Here is a 17,400-nt window from a genome sequence, read left to right as displayed (position 1 = left end):
AAGACACCGTATCCTAACAAGGGGTTTACTATGCGTTTAATATGTTGTCTAGCCCAATTACTATCTGTCCTAACATACCCAGGTCTGTATCCCCTGCTGCTGCTAGACAGGGGCCTGAAGAAGTAAATATTGTGATAAGAAATATCCAGGGAATTGTTATGGCTAGACTTGCATAGGCCCTAGGGCCGATAGCCTAGTACCAACCTATGAACATATATACAACCAACTTTCTAATTCAATTAGAAAAGGTCATTCAAACCAGGGGAAAATAACCCACCTAATTTTATAATTCAACCCCTCTTATTTAATATACCATGCCATCCCATTTTGTTGGATCTATCCCCCCATATTTTATCAATAATCGTAAAGCGAAAATTGGCTGTTTTGTGATTCAACCCGTTTATATAGAGCATTCGTCAGACGTTGATTTCTAATGTCACTAAGATGTTCCGACATTCCAATCCTGAACGGTCTGGATGTCTGTTCCACATAAAAGGCGGAGCAAGAACAGGTGGCCAAATAAACCACCCAATCTGTTCCACAATTTCCAAAACATTTAAATGTTCCACACCCAGCTGGTATTTTTGGTGGAAAATTGGTCCTGTTCATGGTGCTCATAAGTACCCTGATCTGAACAGATTCTCCTTACTCCAAGAAACTGGGATTTGGGTATACTTTTAATATGATGGGGGTGTAAGCTAGTAGCCTCTAATAAACTGTTATACTGGGAGTACTTACGGAACACCTGTGTAGAAAAAGTGTTTGGTCCGGGTTCCTTGTTAACCGAACATCAAAAAAATGGATTTCCTGATTATGCATATTAAGTGTAAACTCCATCCCCCATTTGTTATTTAACTAAAGTATATAGTATCACCCTGCCAAATCAACCAGCAATCGTCAAGGCACCTACGCCAAATATCGATGTCCCCTAAATAGATGTTATGTAATGGGTCATAGATAAGAAGTTCTTCCAGGTACCCCATAAAAAGATCAGCATAAATGGGGGCAAATGAAGCCCCCATTGCAGTTCCCTGCATTTGCCAAAAGCAGTCAGTTTGAAAATAAAAAATGCTTTTCGTTTGTTAACTTGTATGGCCGAACATGTACTAAGTGTTGAAACCGGGTGGATAAATACCCGCTTTATCAAGCCAATATTGTATGGCTTCCAATCCAGCCCAATAAGGGATATTCACTTTAGATGTCACAGCCCTTTATACGCACATTATCCAACCCGGTTCCAACTGTGAGTTAGACAAGATTTGGTGAAATTCACTGGTGTCCTTTAATCTTGAACGAACCATTTTTAACAAAGGTTGCAAATATTGTGTTAAAAACATTGAAATGGGTTCCGTCAATGAACCCCTACCAGACACTAAAGGTCTTCCTGGTGGTTTCTCCACACATTTAAGTATTTTTGGAAGGAGACTGAGTCTTGTTCACCAAAAAAAAAAGTTTCAAATTTAACAGATGGCAAAAGGCCAACACATCACTGACAACATTGTCTTCATTCAAAAAAAACCCCAGGAACATATGATAATCCTTTATTGAGTAGTTGTAATTCAACATCAGTAAGATCAGAGGAGATGTTGTGCACATGTTATGCACATTAAAGACATCTTTTATTGAGGTATCAAGACCTGTAACAAAGTCTCCACATTTTTCACCTTTTCTATGTTTTCTACCACCCCTGTTTTGCTTAGCCCTAAAGGGTCATCCAGATTTCTGGATTTTTTATGTGCTAGGGACCCATGAGTGCGTACTTGTTCAACTTCTGTGGTAGACGAGTCCTCCCCTGAGGTACTACTATAGACGGTTTTCGATCTCTAAAATAGATACAGGTCATTTAGAAAGTTTTTTGGGGGGCAAATGGTTTACCCCTTTCATAATCTGCCAGGTCCCGTTGAAATTTCTGTAGTTTCTTGGTTTAGTGTTTTCTCCAATAGTATAGTAAATCCTGAGAAAGTTTGGTTAAACACAATTTATATTGGGCCTGTTAATCAAATGGTTTAATATCTTCACATATCTGTTAGTATTTGTTTCTATAATACGTTCAAAAGAACAAAAGAGACATGAGTCGCCTGTTGCTGAGCAGATGCCCATTCTTCCATCAGTATATCATCAGGAACACTGACAACCACAAAAGGAAGTGTTCTAATTCTTAACCCCCTGGGTGTGATAATTTTTGCTTGATATGCCCTAAATAATTTTATTTAGTGCATATCCAGCAAAAAGTAAGTCACATTGGTCCTAAGTGACGACATACTTTTGGTAAGCTTCCCAAATAACAAAAAAGGAACGCCAGCAACAAGAGTGGACTGTAGATAGTAGTTTATTAGTTTATAAATAAACTACCAAAACACCAAGTAGGTTCCTACTTGTTATCTACTTGCTTCATAGCCGTGCAACTCCCTACGTGCAGGAAATACTTTGCTGGCTTCCCAAATAAATCCCTACAAATCTAACCCGGGTCCCTGACATCATTACCCACGTTTTCACTTTGACCCTTAAGGCCAAAGATATACAAGTCATCTTTATCCGATGAGAGTCCCTGTAATATAGTAACCAAGTCCATTTTCCTACCAAAATATCACAAAACAATATATGATGGAAACTGGAGAATAACTTTAACCAAGTAAACAAAGTCCTTCACCCCTCCAGGGTGGAACATACTATGACAAACGTGTACACCTATAGTAAGATTCTGGTGTCAAAGATTTGGTAAATAAACAAAAAATCCCAGCCTACAATATTACATGTGCAAATACTTTAGCCAAACTCCACAGATTAAATTCCAGCTACATATGTTGTAATTTTCTAGAAAATTACACCAGCAGATAGTGCATGGGTATACTTGTCCAGTAGGCCAAACATATTGATAAATACATCCTTGACCGCAACAATAATCTTATCAGCTCCAATAAACATTAAATGACCATCTGTAAATGAATTAGAAAGTTGGTTGTAATTTAATTTTATATTTATATATATATATATATATATATATATATATATATATATATATATATATATATATATATATATATATATATATATATTATATTCACTCGTTGGTGCTGGCCTCTTTTTGACTTTTACATTGTTGAACTATACCACAAATTGGCTGAAAGAAATAGAGCTGAACCAACATTTAAAATGTTAACTTAATGTTAAATTTTAAAATTAGAATGAATCATTTATTATATAATTCTATAGAGAGGTTTAAATCATTTGAGACTAAACTCGCTGACACTAAGAAAAAACTACAAAGAGACTATAATGACTTTAAAAAACTGCCTAAGTTTTATATGGATACATATACACACACACACACATATTTTTATATATATATATATATATATATATTCATTCATTCATCATCATCTTTCGGCTGTTCCTGTTAGGGGTCGCCACAGCCGATAACCTGTTTCCATTTCTTCATGTCCTCTGCATATTGCTCTGTCACACCAACCACCTGCATGTCCTCTCTCACCACATCCATAAACCTTATCTTAGGCCTTCCTCTTTTCCTGTTACCTGGTAGCTTCATCCTTAGCATCTTTCTCAATATACTCAGCATCCCTCCTCAGCAAATGTCCAAACCAACGTAAATCTTGCCTCTCTGGCTTTGTCTCCAAACCTTCCAACCTGAGCTGACCCTCTAATATACTTATTCCTAATCCTGTCCACCCTCGTCACACCCAGTGCAAATCTTAACATCTTTAACTCTGCCACATCCAGCACAAACTCCTGCCTTTTTGTCAATGCCACTGTCTCCAACCCATACAACCTAGCTGGTCTCACTACCCTGTTGCAGACCTTCTCTTTCACTCTTACGAAAGATGATGATGAATATATATATATATATATATATATATATATATTTTACACATACATACACACATAGGCCTATATTAAAATACCGAAATCTCACTTACACGAATGCCTAAAGGCCAAAACAAACGAACCGCGAGAATACTGAACATCCTGAAGCACAAAATTTGAAATATCGAATTCCCATAGTTGGCGAACCCCACTGCCCGCTACGTACTACCTACCCAAACAAAATAAATAATCCCCACTTCACCCATATATCCCATATCTAATCAAACATGCACTACACACAAATATATCTAACTATAAACAAACACCCAACTACGGGAAAGTGTAATTTACGTACATACTCACCTACACAACTATATTACTATATATACACTTAACGTAACCCTAAAGTGTAGGTCGCATGTATTGACCTTATGCACGGACCTTAACCCACACCCTATCCCTAAGGTCAGTAACTATTGCACATTTACGTTAGGGAGTCATACCGGGTAAGGGCAAACTATGGGAATTAGATATTTCGCGCTTCAGGACTTTCAGTGTTCTCGTGGTTTGCTATTTACTACGTGTTGGCGTTTAGGTATTCGCGGAAGTGAGGTTTTGGTAGGAATTTTAATATAGACCCATACATATACACACTATATATGTGTATATATATATATATATATATATATATATATATATATATATATATATATATATATATATATAAATAAATAAAACAAACACACCCCAATAATATAATGTATCCCCATTGCAATTCTCTCCCCTCTCAAAAGTGTATCCACATTCAACTTCATTTCCTCAGAAGATCTCTTGACCAATCCTCGACATGGATTCCGACCTGACCACAGTACAGCTACTGCATTATTATCCTTTTTAAAAGGAGAAAAGTGGCTCTGACAAACTTACATTTCTGGATCTATCCCAAACCTTGGATAGAGTCACATACTGCAACAACCAACTGCTGCTCCATCTCAGTGGTTTAAAAGCTACCTACCTGATAGACAGCAAACAGTTAATGGCACACTTTCTTCCCCTTACCTCCCAGTACCACCAGTATACCCCAAGTCTCAAGTCTTAATCCCATTCTCCCTCATATTCATTAATGACCTCTACACCTCTTCTAAAGCATCATTTACAGTATCCTGACGATTTTGATTTGCTACAAATATGCTCATCTGATACAGACATCTTGAGATCGCACAAGAAGCCTTCACCTCTATAGAAAACTGGATTCACACTGCCCAACTGCACAAGCCCCCCAGAAAACAGGACTACTCCTATTCCTCCCCAAAGCACATGGAAGTAGAAATCCAACATCAAAATCTTTCACTTAATACAGAGATGTGACAATTGAGGAGTAAAACAACTCAGAAATGTGGCAAGCTTTACAGACAAATGTCTTAATAATGCTAAAACGACCCTAGCAACCACTTGCCTCCTTTTTTCATTCTTGTACGGTATCCTCCGTCCTTACCACCTTGCATGTCTGTTAAAAACTAAACTTGAAATATGCTACAACAAAATGTTGCTAAACTTGCTGCCAATACTATACACATTACTGCAAGGCTCTTGTAAAGGTTGAACTAGTTTGAACTATCCCCCACCCAGACTTCATACAATTAGCTAGTAAACACGTGTATAAACCCCACGTTTTTATTCGCAGTATTTTGTTTTGACTGCTGGCAGTTTACAGAGGTGGGGGGAGCAATATTCTAAAGATATATGGTGGTTCTAGACCATCCCTAGCAAAGCAGGTTGGGCTGCCAATCATCTTGCCCCATAGTGAAAGATACTGGGCCCCCTTAGATTGACACCTTTTTTTTATTATTATTGCATTATACTGCGGTGGTGGTGCTGCGGTAGCGTTGTCGCCTCACAGTAATACATTGTCTTGTTAGATTCTCAGCTAGAGCGTCTTCTGTGTGGAGACATGCGTGAATGGGCGTACCTTCGTTGAAGGTTGTGCATCAGGGCCGGCAACTCAGCACATAAAAATCTACTGCCAATCATTAGCAGACCGGAGTTCCACTGTGATGACCCCTAACCGGGAAAAGCCAAAAGACACAACAACATTATTCTTTGTGACGGTAGGATGCTGTTAAAGACTAATTTCATACCAATTTCAGGTGCATATGCAGTGAGCTCCATAATGTCCTTTTTCTTGACATGCATGCCCTTGGACTGTATGCTGTTCACCCCAATGTGCATGTATATTAGCAGAATAAACTTTAGAGGTATAGTAGTGACACAGACCCTGGAGACAGCTTACTAGTACTCTGTTTTTGCGATGCCATCTGAGATTCACTAATAAGTAACCTATACATCAAGACATTACCAACGTGTTGGCTCAGCATTGCTTCCTTAAAAGAAGTTATCCTGGTGACCTACATTTGCTCTTCTACTCTGCATCTATGGTTCATAGGCAAATACTAGACTAGTGGCCCCTTGTGGGTCAATTTAAGCTTAGCCAAATCCCCCTTTTTGAGGATCAAATCCTGTACCATGTCTTTATGATGTAAACATGTTAATCTTTATACCAAGTATGGAGACAGACTGATTCTGTAAGATGAAGAGTACAGAGTACAGAATATCTTACCAATCTCGGAGTAAGACAGCTTCTTTGCAAATTTAAGCTACAAGGAGGATGGCATAACGGTTAAGGCGTTTACCTTCCAAACACAAGATGCAGGGTTTGATTCTCACATGGGGTAATTGGCTAGGCTTAAAATGACCCACAGTGGCAGTTAGCCTAGTACTAACCTATGAATGGGTATAGCTGTACAAGGTGAGCATCTGTATTGACAATCTTGTCATTACCAAGTTTGAATGACAGGTGTTCCTCCAAGGTATGTTAGTAAGAGCTCAATTTAACTTTCATCTAGTGAAAGAAAAATGATTGTCAGCAGGATACAGCTGCTATATTGCCTTAGAGTACCTAGTGCTATCAGGCTGACTACAGATGTTGGCGACTACGACCCCAATAGTTCCTGGTATGTACAGAGTAAAGAGAGTGTTTGCTGCAGGGAAGAGATATTTACATGAAACCAACAGAGAAAAGATTAAGGCTTGCTAGGAACCAAGACAGTACAGAGAAAAAGTGCAAAAAGTACAGTAATATAGCGTACAGTACTTGTGTGCCTACAATACTTGTGTGCCTAGTGCTGTGTAAAGTGGCTTGGCTGCTCCAATTACAATTGAATTAACAAGACTTGGGAATTAGTTAAGTTTAGGTTTGTATTGTATTTTTACGGTCGAGTATGCCTCCGCTTACACAACAAAAACTGGTGACACAAAGATTAGTAGCAGCAAAAATGCATTACAGTGACAGTGAGGGCAGTTATCAGCAAATAGTTGCTAAGCAGTCTGGTACTCTTCCCACAGCAGCAGGGGTTGTAGCATAGTGAGCCACTAACACCAGATAGTCAAATACAGCAAAAGACACTAAATCAACAATTTCAAATACAGTATAATAGAAACAGTACTATAACTAAATATAAGCTGGATAACTAGCAAACATTCTGTCCAACCAGTAGTTTGTCTCTCTGTTCAAGTAGCTCACACACACACACACACACACACGTCTGGGGGAAGGCTGGCACAGGTTCACTATGCCCTCTTCTGCCCAGACTATAAATAGCACCAGCTGCCACCAACCACTCTTACCAGCTACTATAAGATCCTTCCCAAAGGGTGACCAATTCTACTGTGTAATGTTACTGTTATCCAAATGGCAAGTGTGACCAGAACTTTTAAGGCTACATAGGAGTGGCCTGTACAGCATCACCAAATACATATGCAAGTACTCCAAGAGCTTAAAATTTCTCTAACAAACCAGCCACAGTTAGAAAACATCAGGACTAATCTTACTATATTCCTATCTATCTCTAATCTATCTGCAAGTCTATTCAGTTGAATAACCATTTCATACCACAAAGAGACTGGGTTTAAATATACTGTTAGTGTGGCAACGGTTGCACCTCAGATTTAAAAACAGTGCCCAACCAAGCTATTTACTATACAGCACATTGCAGATGAGTTAGAATCAGTTTAAGATCAAGTAGATGCACTCAAGGTTTGTTCATGTACAAGCCAGCCAAGTAGAACTTCAATATCTACAAACTAGAGTTGTTTAACAGTCTCCTCACACTCTAAATAAAACATTACGTATCCTCCTTGATGTTTTCCATGTACCACAAATCTCCATCACAACAGACAATACTGACATTGAGATTTTAATCAATTAACTTTCTGCTTTATAACAAAACTTTTAGTACTGACTTATTCGAAACCATTGTTTTCATCACAACCAAACTGATATTGATCATTTGTAATCTTTTTGGCTCTCTTGCCAGGAGCGTTTACTCTACTAGGTACACCAACAAATTCAGCAAAGACAGTTTCTAGTTCTATTCTCCTCTTGTGGCTATAGTTCATATGCTCATTGAAGTCCCTTAGAATACTGGCTCTCATTTTAGACTGCCATGCCATCACAGACATGCACCATTTTTTACTAGCCCCCAGATGAGAACAAACACTGTTCTGAATACACTTTTCAAGGCAATGAACAGGTCAATGCTGACATAAGCTGTAGCACATCCACAGACAAACAGTTCAAAGAATGTTGCTGTATGCTATTTGTCTAAGGACCCTCAGGTTTACAAACTCCAACTGCTTATAGCTCAAATCATAACCATGTCATTTTTGTCCCTAAGCAACAATACATGGCACTAGTCCACACAGCTGCTTTACAATTCTCAGCATTTGCATCGTGTACCAGACAGCCATGACACCAAACAAAACTGAACCCACTTTACTTCTAACATATACCCATTTCAGATGAATATGAAGAAATTCTCAGCATTTGCTTTCTATACTAATGGCACCACCATAATGGAAGCCATCTGTACCAAAACGGCACAGAATTGCAATGATAAAAGGAAGCACCCCACAGCACTACCACAAATGCAACATGGTCCCAAGGATAATTTTTCTTGGTTATTTCAAGAACAGCATCAACAATGGTGGTCTGTGTGTTCCTTGCAGAATTAGTCTCTTCCCTCCCCCGAACTTATGGGGAACTTTCCCCTAACAGTTAAAGACCCATCCTCTCCAAACCAGGACAGGATCTGCAATGGGAGCAAACTGTTCATATTCAGGCAATCGCTGCTTTTCTATCCCATCTCTACTAATTACACTCCTTCTGAAGTATTATTCCCCTTCTTTTCATAGTCACTCTTCAGTGTGTTCGGGATAGCTTTTCTGCTAACACCACCCTTTTCATAGTCACCATTCATTGTGTTCAAGATAGCTTTTCTGCCAACACCACCCTTTTCATAGTCACTATTCCATTGTGTTCATGGTAGCTTTTCTGCTACCACCACCCTTTTAGGGTTTTTACCACCCCTACCTTTGTCTATACCAACACCAACTCAAAAACACCCAAAATAAATCACTGCAGTCTATACGCAAGTCCACAATATACTTTTCTATACTGCTTCCCCACACCAGTGTGCTTATCCTGGTAATTTTAAGTCTTCAGACAGCAAATGTGCACAAGCACAATTCTTGAGCCTTCACTAACTTATCATCCTTGGAGAACCAGGGTCATCTTCCCCTACTCAGGACAGCTGGAGTGGATAAGTTTTCAATTTCTAGTTTTTCAACTGTCTACCATAACAGGAACAGCCACTACCAAAATTAAGTTACTAGTCAGACTGTAATCACAGTTAAACTGTTAATAAAAAATAACATTCTGAAAGTCAAGGCAAACTGGCCATCTGTAAATTAAACTTGTCCATTATGACAGAAAAATTGCCTGTATTGCCTAGACTGGCTGTAAGAAAGACTGGTTTTGAATTGAAATCTGTATACACAAAACATCCACGTTGATGAACAAACCAAGCTTCAAAACTAAATATTAAATTTAAAGGAAAACATTTAATTTTTAGATTGGCAATTGGTGCCAAGAGTTAAAGCTGTGAGCTGCAGTTCCTATCACACAGGGTTCGATTCCCCTCATTCCTCATACACCTGTGGTGCGACCTTGGGCAAATCAAAGCAGACATTGCTTGAGAGCAACTAGGAATTTAGGCTATAATTCCCAATGGTCCACTGGTAGTGACTACCTACATACCAATACAAATGCACAATATATCAAAAGAACACAGCAGCAGACAAACATATAGTAAGACTAGAATGCTCAAGGGGAGAAAAAACAGCCCATACAAATAAGTTAAACAGCTACAACAATACACACTCAGCATATTAATAACTGTACTGTTGATTTTAACTTAAGACTGTGACAGTCCATGTACACATGCCAACGACTCGTTAAGCCACATCACATATACTCTTTGTCCAACCACATCTGTCCAAGTTTCCTCTAGTCATGAGAGTGGAAGCAATATGTTGTTTTTACATGACTATGTTAAAAATACATGCCCTAGACAGAATGGTATATGCCCTCTCTACTCAAAAGAGTGTGAATGGCACCATTTGATTTCAGCCCCCGACTATTGCTCGAAATGTCCACAATCCCATTAAGGCTTTTCTCATACATAGCTATGTACATACATGCACAAACGCATGGCTGTGGTCTGAAGTACTGCTTTCCATGTAGAACAGCAGGGCCCTCCCAACAGTGGAATAAGGGGAAAAAAAATCCCAATCTTGAAGCTGATTTACATAATTACCAGAGAATGTTGTGGGGGGGGGGGGGTGCATAGGGCTCGTCTCCTGCCAAAAATAAAATGTTTTTGTGATTTTTTTTTTACATTCAGTCATTCCTGAGACTGGTGTGTGTGTGTGTGAGAGAGATGTACATACACCACACCCCAAGCACACACTATACACGCGCACATACAAGTTCTATGACATTTGTCCAACAGCCGCATTTTCACAACTGAAATGGATTCCTGATATCTGCAGCACTGTCTTACAGTAAGAAAAGCAAGATTACAGATTTTCCTGAAGTATGGGGAGAGGACTTTGTTTCAATGCAGCATTCAAATGTTACTAACAAAATATTGCAAGACTAACCTTTTATAGAACACTTTGCAGAAATATAAATAAGTGAAAAATATTTTCAAAAGCCCAAAGCACAAATTTAACAGCAGAATTTCTTAAACCTACAAATGTCAAAATGCAAGTAAGCACATGTGTTTTTGTGGGGGCCAGGACAACCCACCCCTAATTTACTGCATAAACAATACGAAGGCCTATTCTCCAAAATAAATGAATTACTGCCAAAGCACACCTATAAAAACACTGTTGCCCTCTTATCCTGACAACTCCAATCAAAACAGCCAACGTCTTTCCTACTACTAAATCAACACTGCAATACAGAAAACATTTGCTTTAAATGCACTGAACCACAGATCACCCAACAAGGAACTTCTTACCTCCCCACACATGCTACTGTCCAATTTCCAAGGTCAACTCCTACCTACATTTGACCACTCACTACAGGACTCTTTCCAAAGGTTGCTGCGAGAAAGCTATGTTCCCACTCTTGAGGGGCACTTTCTGAAGACAATCAGGTTTATTTTCATGTCACCAGTTCTGTTTCTCAGCAAAATACCACCTGTCAACACAGAGTAGAAAGCAGAGACTGACCACAGAAGTAGCACATCTAAAAAGGAAAAGTCTGGAATAGATCACTACATTATGGTCTTACACTGGCTGTTCATACTGGGGGGGGGGGGGTAACTGTAAGAGCACTGGGCCACTTAAGCAGAGAGCAAAAATGCAACAAGCCACAACACAACATTTTGAAGAATGAAATTATTTTGTAATTAATAGTAACTGAGAATATTAAGAACAATAAAGCAAAACACTGAACCGTGATCATTTTCTTTGCTGAGAAGAGAAACAAATCGCAACTACTTAGTAAAGGCAAAGAATCCACAGTAACAAAACAGCAAGAGTGTAAAAACTGAAATTATACAAAAGAAAAAAAAAAAACACAACCACCATTCATAAGCTGATTGTCAGCTGAAGTCCACAGTCATGTCTGTAACACGACAATGAATTATCTGTTGTAACATCAAAAACAAGAAAAAGGCGGCTATCAGACAACAAGAGTATAAGCTACTGCTTTGGACATCATCAGCACTCCCAAAAGCTCAAAACATCGAGTTGAAACAAGACTGAGTGCAATGTGTCCCATTTATTGTGAAATAATACAATGCCATTCCTTACTTGTTAAAATGTTCTGCTGGTGGCGACATTTTTCTTTTAAACTCTGGTACTGACAACAGCACGACAGGGGATATCTCAACAAGCACAGTTTAGATAACATGCTCACTTTAGGTCACCTTATTAAAACAACAAGTACAATGCTAACAATTACAGTATAAGCAAACCTCCACCCTTAATACACTCCCAAGATAATGGAGTTATCCTTAAAGTACCACAGGAGGGGAGGGTAGCCTAATTGTTAAGGTGTTTGCCTTACAAACACAAGGTGCACGGTTTGAGACTCACAAGGGATAATTGGCTAGGCTTAAAAATGACTAGCAAGGGCAGTTAGCCTCGTACTATCTATGAACAAGAGAATACACACATACTGAACAGACTACAATTTCCACCTTACCTCAACCCTAAATAATACAATCTACCATAGGTACGACACAAACACACTTCTACACAAAAGAAATAACCAAACACAGATGCTCTCAAGAGATATGTTACCATACAAAAATAAGACTCTTCAAAAAACTAACCCTTTCCACTACAAAAAAAAAAAATTCGCAAAATCATTACAACTAGTAGAACACAAGTAAAACCTGGTGAACATGAGAATTTACACTCACTCAAAAGTGTCATCTAGAGCAAATATATAACATTGCACGCAATGACAGCATACAAAAAAGAATTACTATATAGTATACCCACCATTTATAACCAAACAGCATCAATGGACATAGTCCCAGAAGAAGCAAACTCATCACAAAAACTGTGTTGACAAATCATGCTAGCCGCCAGACACAAAAGAAGAGAAAACATTAACAACATAAGTAACTTGCACGAACATGGAAATAGAAGGTGTACACTTAGATTAAGTTATACTTTGTGTTTTACAGTATGTCAGCCACTACAGCTCCTTCCAAATCAATCCAGACAAGAGGCATCAGCCGCTACACTGACAAATAAGCTTCTCAGTCACATATAACCCGATTCAACAAAAGCAAAACATTAGACTTCAGGATTACTACATAGACACTGTACCTACACCAGATCTCAAAAAGACACTTATAAGCGGAGGCATAACAAACTTTTCTTACTGAAGGCATCATTCTGTGTCCCCTTACAGTTCACAATATCCAGAGGGGGACGACACAATACCAGTTTTACAAACACTCCCCCAAATCACACCCCACTACAATTCGGAAAAAAAAAACAAGTCCAGAATACGTTGACTTATTCAATTACAATAACTCCGTCTTTCTCGACCTCTCACTTAATGTAATCAACCACGAAAAGCTCCTCAATCACAACAAAAACAACTTACCTTATTCTCTATTAGCTAAGCTACCATCTTGCCCCGGCTCCGGTATGTACCGCAAGTGTCACGTGAGGTGATGGCGCTGACCAATAGTATTAGGGCGCGTACCCAAGCCGCAGTCAAGTCTCCTAGTACTGTTTTTTTTTGTTGTTGTTGTTGTTGTTTACTGCCAAGGCGGCACGGGAAAAATCCTTGGGGATGGAGGCTTCCGGCGCTGTAGATATTATTTGGGTCGCGGCTAGATTCCCTCGGCTGAAGGGCCCTTGCTTGCGTCACCACTGACGTCACGTGGCGGAAAAGGGGCAGTGTTACATGTTTGGGAAAGCGGCGGGGTTAGCCCTTCAACGTTGCTTTGCTCTCTTTCACTCTTAGGTTAATACAGAGTTGTGAAAAAAGGTAATTTATCACTTGTATATTTTAAGATGCCATTACATTTTCTGCATTATATTCATCAATTCTTTTAACGTAAATAAGAAACGATTCTTTACATCTAAGTAAAATATGATTCACGCATACGACTGAAAGTCTAAGTTGGAGTTGCCAGAAAAGTAAATTTTATGTATTTTATTTATCGAGCCATTTCATCTAAATAAGATAGTGTTAGATTTTTTGTATTAAATCCATTGATCATTTTCATCCAAATAAGAAACGATTATCCTTTTCATTTACTTCTTAACCTCTTACAGTAAGAAACGGAGCCATACATAAAATTGGGACAAAGGCCCCAAAACAGGGCCAGTATTTAAATATTACTCTCACAAACTTAGAAAGTTAATATAATAACAGGTTGGGCGTTGGCATAAATTTTCTGAAAGGTATCAAATTTGAAAATGCAAATGTCTGTCAAGAAATCTGGACAAAGCCATAAATAAAAGTGGGACAAAGGCTCCAAAGTAGGGACACTTTTTTTTCAAATATTACTCTAAATAGCCAGGTTGTGCATAACAGGATTTGTGTAAACGTGCATTTTCTGAAGGATATGAAGTCTTAAACACGAATGCATTATTTAGTGGCTTCATCCCAGTGATTTGCTAAAAAAAAAAAAAAAAAACACACATTTTATTAGGAATAGACCAAAAATATGAGGCAAAAATCTGGTCAGTTGTTGCTTAATTTTCCTTGATTTTGCCACCATGTTTGTGTCTTTTCAGTAATAAAATATGAGTTTTGTTTTTAAATTAATAATTTGTATTTTATTATAGACAAGCATTATTAAAACTGAAGTTATGATGTGTGGTTATGTTGCTGAACCCATTTAAGCACTTTCCTTTACCTCATCATCATCACCAGCTACATCCTTTTTCCTGTTTTCTACATAAGGTTGAGGTATCGCGTTAACTGTCACCATCTCTCTCGATTCATTTGCACACTTCTGCCTTCTTTGACACTCGTTCCTGAATGTGGCAGATCTTTTTTCACACATTCCATCCACTTGTTTGCTAGACATCCTCGTTTCCTGTTGCACCTTCTTCCCGTCTGTCCCAAATCTTCTTCACCAGGGTGTCTTCTGCTTTTCTGCATGAGTCCGAACTGCCGTAATCTGTTATCTTTGATCTTTTCTGCAATTAGAACTACTTTGGCTTCTGCTCTTATGTTGTCCTTTCTTCTTCTGTCCCACATTGTGCATCGTACCACCCTTCTCAGGCACGTTATTTCCATCGCCTTTAGCTCCTTCATCTGCTTTGCCTTTATTGCCCAGGATTTTGTACCATACAGTAGTACTGGTTGCACCACTGTTTTGTACACCTTACTTATCAAATTCTTTGGCATTCTTCTGTCATCGACTACACCTAAGATTCTATGCCATTTGACTGCAGCCCCTCTGATTCTAGCTTTGACCTCTTCATTCAGACTTCCCTTCTCCTCACCCACCCCTCCCAGATACTTGAAGCTATTTACCTGTTCCATCACCCACCCCTCCCAGATACTTGAAGCTATTTACCTGTTCCAGTATCTTTCCTTCTATCTCAATTCTCAGCTTCTGATTTCCCCAGTTTGCTGCCAGTACCACTGTCTTATCTGTGCTTAGGTTCATCCCATTTGCCTTCAGTGTTGCATTCCATTCCCCCATCCTTTGCTGCAGTTCTTGCTCAGTCTGACTGTAATGTCATATCATCTGCATACAGCAATTTTGTTGATCTGTCCCCTCCAACCTGTTTGCTAATGTAATCCGTCACCAATATGAACAGCAGTGGGCTCAGAGCTGAACCCTTGTGTACACCAACTCCCACTGGGAACCCCTCTGTGAGGCTGAACACTGTTCGTACTTGAGTTATTGGGTCCTTGTACATAGCCTGCACTAATTCCACCACTCTTTCTGGGACTTTAAATCACCACAGTACTGCCCAGATCAGCTTTCTTGGAACCTTGTCATTTGCTTTCTCCAAGTCTTGGAATGCCCCGATGGACTGTTCCTCATCTCTAGCTTCTTCTCAACTATCTGTCTCACTGCAATCATCGGGTCAGTTGTGCTGCATCCTGATCTGAATCCGAACTACTCATCTCCCATTTTACACTCTTCTACTCTGTGTTGTTTATCAGTCACCCTCTCCAGAAATTTCATGCAATGTGATAGGAGTTTAATGCCTCTGTACTGCCCATAATTGTGGATGTCCCCTTTGTTCTTGTACATTTGTACGAGTATGCTTCTTCCCCAGTCATCTGGGATACGCTTTTCTCTCCACACTGCTATGAATACTTAAAGAAAGTTAAGCACTTTTCTTTACATAACTGCTAAATCCTTTTTTTTTTTTTTTTTTTTTTTTTTTGTCTTCTTTAATTTGTGAGAATGTGACTGTAGTGATAGAAACATGTAATTTTTCCCATGTGGTGATCTAAAAAGGTGAACTGGGAATAAATAAGGAATTAATCCAGAAATTCATTTTTCTCTTTTTTGGGGGGGCTTTATCAGATTTTTACTTACAGATTCACAGATTTATAGGTTCTTACTAGGCTAGCGATCTGTGAGGATTGTATGAAGCCTAAACATATAGTCCTTGTATAGTCTACATACTAGTGCCCGTAGGTGTTTATAACTAGCGAATTTTGGATGTTTACATGATTCCACTATCCATGAGGGACAAAGGTGCTTAACCAGGGTGAATTTGTGATTTCCTAACCTGAAGCTGTATATGCTAGGCAGTTGTTACCTCGCACAGTCCTTTAAGATACCACGAAGAGGGATATGGTTATGAGACAGTCAGCATAGCTTTTATGATTAATTCCACTGTGTTTTTGAGAAAGTGGCATGGACGTTCCGAGTGTGACAGGTATCTGTATAAATACATACCAAAGTGGACATAGTACTCAATGTTTAGCTTAATGACTAATGAGTATAGTGAAGCTATGACATAACTGAAAGTGTATACCATACCTTTTGATATAAGCTGTGCAGTGAAGAAGGACTTAATTCCAGTAGTGGATACATGGTGTTTAAAATAAATTCCCAGATCCCTAACTGCAGGATTAACTTTCAAAGGCAAGTTGTCAATGTGATAACTACACAATGTGTGTTGTTTGCTGTAGGTTACAGTTATAAATTTCTTGGCATTCAGTTTTAGCCCTTGGATCAGGTACCAGCTTTTCATTTAAGATAGGCCTTCTTGGAGAATCTTTGTGTCTTTAAAGTAGTTAGTCATGTCTGCAAGTTTGCAACCATCTATAAACTTTGTAAGGCATAAGCTGTGTGCATTGGCTGTGACCTCTTAAGAAGTAGATGCTAGGGAGGAGTGGGCCAAGGACTGAACCTTGGGTACTCTGTTGGTTCAAATCTCTTAAGTCCATGAGGCTGCCCGCCCATATTTCCTGTGTTCTATTTGTGAGGTAGTTTGCTATCCAAAGTTTTACATCAGAATTTATGTCAAGTTGTGACAGTTTATCTGTAATACATTAGTGTAGAATGGTATTAAACACCTGTGTGAGGCCTAGATGTGTACCGTGCACGGGTTTGCCCTCAGCCATTGCATTAGTTACTTTTTTTAAAGAAGTCTGTCAGGTTAAATAGGTAGGATCTACCCTTAACAAATGTATGCTAGCATGGCTCAAGTGTTTGT

At 38.9% G+C, this 17,400-nt stretch overlaps 1 protein-coding gene across 1 annotated transcript in view; it reads right to left on the bottom strand.

Annotated features, from left to right (window-relative positions):
- DAPK3 (death associated protein kinase 3) overlaps positions 1-13,607 on the bottom strand; it is a 923,922-nt gene extending 910,315 nt beyond the window's left edge. Inside the window, exon 1 of the mRNA XM_044054084.1 lies at positions 13,355-13,607. The gene's annotated coding sequence lies outside the window, so the exon portion shown is untranslated. The remainder of the gene's footprint in view (positions 1-13,354) is intronic.
- Between the last annotated feature and the right edge of the window lie 3,793 nt (positions 13,608-17,400).

The sequence above is a fragment of the Protopterus annectens genome, chromosome 13.part0 (assembly GCF_019279795.1).
Source record: "Protopterus annectens isolate FY-2018-M chromosome 13.part0, PAN1.0, whole genome shotgun sequence".
In the NCBI taxonomy this organism is placed as follows: domain Eukaryota; kingdom Metazoa; phylum Chordata; order Ceratodontiformes; family Protopteridae; genus Protopterus; species Protopterus annectens.
This window is presented reverse-complemented; position numbering and strand designations above follow the sequence as displayed.